Below are 5,486 nucleotides of genomic sequence, written 5' to 3'. Positions count from 1 at the left end.
ATTTTGATGTGCATTTAAGCGAAAAGTACTGTATTGATTTCGTTACGTTTAAAGTAATGCACCACCTCTGTGTCCATGTATCATCAGCAAATGAGGCAATTGTGCAGTTTGCCGGCGTAGGCATACCTGAGGTAAACAAGACGTGTAAAAGTGGTCCTAGGATATTTCCTTGGGGTACTCCTGTTTTTATTGGTTGCAACGTAGTATAAGATTGCCACTGCTTGATTCTGAAGTAGCGGCTGCTCAAGTAAGAGGCAAGTAGATATGGTTTACTGGTGCCACACTCTATCGAATGCCTGAGATATATACGTCTAGAAAAACAGTTGTGCAAATTAATTTATTTTCCATCGCATCTTCTATTATGCTTATTATGCGATGTACTTGATCAATTTTAAAATGTTGAGTTCTAAATGCAAATTGATGAATTGATATGATACCCTTTTCTTCAATTCTGTTCTCAAGTTTTCTGATAATGATAGCTTCGAGTAGCTTAGACAAAATAGGCAAACATGAGATTGGACGATATGACGACGCTTCATGTGTACTTTTTCCAGGTTTTTGAACCATAATGATTTCGGATACCTTCCATGACATTGGGACGTATTTAAGATTTAACCCTTTCATGCCCTATAGGCAACATTGTACCTTACCGTCTTCTAATTCTTGTTATTTAAATTTTTTTTTTCAATTATGTAGACGTACATACATATGTATGTGTTGTGCATGCTTACATTTACATTTTCTGTTATGAGCTGTTCACGTATTCATTCAGTATGCGTTCTCCGCAGAGTGGAATTGTCAAAATCGGTTTCGCGAAAAAAGTTATACTGAAGTGGTTATACAAAAAGTGTTCAAAAACATAAAAATAATAATCTCAAAACAAAGTGAACTATAATACATAAATAAGTAAAGATAAGAGAGTTATTTAAAAAAATTGCATGAGAAAAGTGTTTAGTTTAATTATAATAACTTAATTTGTGCCTTAAGCAACATCCTGTAACTAATGAACCAGGATACATAGGATTTTGAAATTTGTATCACTTCATATTTGAGTTAAGACTAATATATATCTGTCCTAAAAAATGTTAGCTCCGCTCATTTTAATTCGGGCAATGGGGGGTTAAGCAAGCGTTTATTATTGATTTAGGCTCTGTTAATGCTCTGGGTGTTAGATTTTTTAGTACATCACTTGTTACGTCGAAGCCGAGAGCCTTTTTTGGTTTTAATCTAGTTTTGATGATATCATCCATTTCTTTATTTGTTTCTGCTTGTATTTTGCTTTCATATTGCAATGCTTCCAGCTGCGGTCAGGTACCATAAAAAGCGAATGGACTAAACTAACATTAAAATTCAATTACAAATTAATGTAGATTTTTATTTTATATGGTAAATTGATCTTAATCAGCGCTTTAATCGAGCAGAGGCCGGTATATTGACCAATTGACTCCTGTGTAAAAAGGCAATTAGAATCACTAAATCCCACTTAAAAGAAAAAATTACATTCGAATCTGCCCCTCCCTAATCCAAACCTATGTTCCAACTTTTATTTTCATTACTTTGTTTATAGCTTAGTTATGATAATGTATATATTTTCGGTTTTCGTCATTTTGTGGGCGTGGCAGCCCATCTTCGAAAGCAACCTCCTCAGGGTGCCAAGGAATATGTGTTCCAAGTTTCATTAAGATATCTTAATTTTTGCTCAAGTTATCGCTTGCACGGGCAGACGGACGAACAGACGGACCCACAGACATCCGGATTTCAACTCCTCTCTGATCATTTATATATTCTTTTATCTCATATCTAACTCTTTTATTTCTTGGTGACACAAACAACCGTTATGTGAACAAAACTATAATACTCTGTGCAACATGTTGCGAGAGTATAAAAACAACGGTGAAATGATAAGCGACGAAACGGGTTTTTCAGTCTTGTCTAGGTTTGCTTGTTTTGTTTGCTTCGGTGTGGGTTGCGCTATAGCTCAGCATGTATTGTCCAACAACAAGAACGGTTTCAGAAAAATTTGTCGCATTTGGTGTGCGTTGTAGTGATGAACGATATTTCACTACCGGTTATTTTTTCACTGTAATTGAAAAATCACATATAGCAATTGCGATAAATTTTTGTAGATATCAGTGATTTACAATCGCAATAGCAGTTCAATAATTTAAGTCCGATCACAGTAGCTATAGAGAAGTTCAGTGCTTTTGTTCGATCACAGTACATATAGCAGTTCAGTGATTCTAATTCGATCACTGTAGCAATAGCAGTTCGAAAAGTAACAATCACTGTTCAGTAGCAATCTCAGTTCAGTAGCAATATCACTTCGAAAAGTAACATCACTGTTCAGTACCAATATCAGTTCGAAAGTAGCAATCACTGTTCAGTAACAATATCAGTATATAACAGTAGCAAATTTAGTTGCGATTTCGGTAATTGTGGTAAATTTGGTAAAAATTTATTAATTAGTTTGTGATGGGAAATTGTGATTACAAAAGCAGGTAAATTTTGGATATTGTTAAAATTAATAAAAATGTAATTTTAAAAAATAATTGTGGAGTACAAATTCTCATAAATACGTTTTTTTTTGTTGCGATCGCAATAGCAATATAAAATCACAGTGATTTAAAAACAGCAATCACTGAAATCACAGTGATTCAAAATTCGCAATATCGCTCATCACTAGTTGAGACAGAATATTTTTTACATCAAATGGTAAGTACATACATAAATATTATTGAATAAAAAAACCATTTAACTACAATTAGTTTTTCTTATAGGAATTATATCCGACATTTCTGAAGCTTGTTTTGGGCATCGCAATGATCTAACCCAATAGTAAAACAGCGCCTCAAAATCATGAATAAATCAGCAAACTTTGCCATCAATAGATATTGTTGTAATTGATACGATTGTACTAAATTTAAAAACTAAACTAAATTTAAATTTGTGGTTTTTTTTAAATGTAATGAAATAAAAAAGAAAGAAATGAATTGTTTTTAACTTTTAGCGGAAAGAGGTAACTGATATAGGTACCAAGCTGCTAACCAAAACAATATGCCGTACGGTAATAAATACATTTGTAACATAGGTGCTAACATAAGTTTTAAGTTGTTAGTTGTCAAGACATGACCAATAGGGGGCCAATGTACGTGTTATCGTAGAAAGGGACCACTTATGCAAAATTTAATTGAACAGAGCGAGAAGACCATTGAACGAGTAGGGCAAAGTGTTACTTCTTTCCCACGCTTCGAACAAAAGTAACAGACAATTTAATTTTTGCTAATGTTTAGAGTAACCTAGCGGTAACATGTTATCTAAAAATTACAAGTATTGCAGGGTTTATGTTAAAACACATATTGTCATAGGGTGAAGTTATTTTTTTCTCAGAAAGATTTTATGTTACAACGATATTTGTGAAAAGGAAATTAAATATTTTATGTTGCTATTTTTCGACACATTTAACTTATGACAGCGAAATTGATTTGTATTTTTCACAATAACAACATAATAGCCTTGACAGACGGCAGCGATAATTTTCATTATCGGGCTTGATTTGCTTTAACTTGCGTATTTATCCCATTTTAATGCAGATCAGTATGTATGTATATATGTGATTGGCGTTCAACCGGTTCAGCCGGTTATAGCCGAATCGATGAGAGCGCGCCACTCCTCTCTTTCCTTCGCAGTTCGGCGCCAGTTGGAGATTCCAAGTGTAACCAGGTCGCTCTCCACCTGGTCCCTCCAACGGAGTGGAGGCCTTCCCCTTCCTCGGCTTCCTCCGGCGGGTACTGCATCGAACACTTTCAGAACTGGAGCGTTTTCGTCCATTCGGACAACATGACCTAACCAGAGTAGCCGCTGTCTTTTTATTCGCTGAACTATGTCAATGTCGTCGTATAACTCGTACAGCTCATCGTTCCATCGTCTACGGTATTCGCCGTTGCTAATGTTTAGAGGACCATAAATCTTCCGCAAATCCTTTCTTTCGAAAACCCCAAGAGTCGTCTTATCGGATGTTGACATCGTCCAAGCTTCTGCACCATAAAGCAGGACGGGAATGATAAGCGACTTGTAGAGTTTGATTTTGGTTCGTCGAGAGAGGACTTTACTGTTCAATTGCCTACTCAGTCCATAGTAACACCTGTTGGCAAGAGTGATTCTGCGTGGATTTCGAGGCTGACATTGTTGGTGTTGTTGATACTGGTTCCCAGATATACGAAACTATCTACGACTTCGAAGTTACGACTGTCAACAGTGACGTGGGAGCCAAGACGCGAGTGCGCTGACTGTTTGCTTGATGACAGGAGATATTTCGTCTTGTCCTCATTCACCTCCAGACCCATTCGCTTCGCCTTCTCATCCATGCGGGAAAAAGCAGAACAAACGGCGCGGTTGTTGCTTCCGATGATATCAATATCATCGGCGTACGCCAGCAGCAGTACACTCTTGTAGAAGATTGTACCTTCTCTATTTAGCTCTGCAGCTCGTATTATTTTTTCCAACATCAAGTTAAAGAAGTCGCACGAAAGTGAGTCACCTTGTCTGAAACCTCGTTTGGTATCGAACGGCTCGAAGAGGTCCTTTCCAATCATGACGGAGCTTTTGGTGTTGCTCAACGTCAACTTACACAGCCGTATTAGTTTTGCGGGGATACCAAATTCAGACATCGCGGCATAAAGGCAGCTCCTTTTCGTGCTGTCGAAAGCAGCTTTAAAATCGACAAAAAGGTGGTGTGTGTCGATCTTCTTTTCACGGGTCTTCTCCAAAATTTGGCGCATGGTGAATATCTGGTCAGTTGTCGATTTTCCAGGTCTAAAGCCACACTGATAAGGTCCAATTAGTTTGTTGACGGTGGGCTTAAGTCTTTCACACAGTACGCTCGATAGAACCGTGTAGGCGATATTTAGGAGGTTTATCCCACGGTAATTGGCACAGTTTGTGGGATCTCCCTTTTTATGGATTGGGCAGAGCACACTGAGATTCCAATCGTCAGGCATGCTTTCTTCCGACCATATTTTGCAAAGAAGCTGATGCATGCACCTTATCAGTTCTTCGCCGCCGTATTTGAATAGCTCAGCCGGTAATCTATCGGCCCCTGCCGCTTTGTTGTTCTTCAGGCGAGTTTGAGATGTCGTCCCACAATTCCCTTATACCGAGATGCTGATGAGTGCTCTCAGAGAGCAGGAGTGCAAGTCGAGTAGAGTATTTCGTGGCTGTCTGTTGCGTTTGCAGCTTTTCGACGAGAACCTTGCTTGTGTTTGTTGACGGACGTTCTTTGCTGCACAGAGGTGGGTGCGTATCTTCGCTGCAACCAGATAATGGTCTGAGTCTATATTTAGTCCTCGGAGCGTACGCATGTCTAAAACACTGGAGACATGTCTTCCGCCTCGATTTTATGCGCCTTGTGGCTAGACGTTCATCCACCGTGGTGAATGCCAGGACTCGGCGACGGTGTCTCTCTCCCACTACAAATCCAACACCAAATT

The 5,486-nt window shown here is 38.3% G+C and overlaps 1 long non-coding RNA gene across 1 annotated transcript; it reads left to right on the top strand.

Annotated features, from left to right (window-relative positions):
- Positions 1-1,478: 1,478 nt before the first annotated feature.
- LOC128919799 (uncharacterized) lies at positions 1,479-2,915 on the top strand. The gene is made up of 3 exons (XR_008469928.1): positions 1,479-2,498; positions 2,603-2,712; positions 2,778-2,915. It is a non-coding gene; the product is annotated as an uncharacterized LOC128919799 (long non-coding RNA).
- Positions 2,916-5,486: the final 2,571 nt, after the last annotated feature.

This window comes from Zeugodacus cucurbitae, chromosome 2 (genome assembly GCF_028554725.1).
Source record: "Zeugodacus cucurbitae isolate PBARC_wt_2022May chromosome 2, idZeuCucr1.2, whole genome shotgun sequence".
NCBI lineage: Eukaryota > Metazoa > Arthropoda > Insecta > Diptera > Tephritidae > Zeugodacus > Zeugodacus cucurbitae.
Note: the sequence above shows the minus strand (reverse complement) of the source record. Positions and strands in the feature narration are given on the sequence as shown.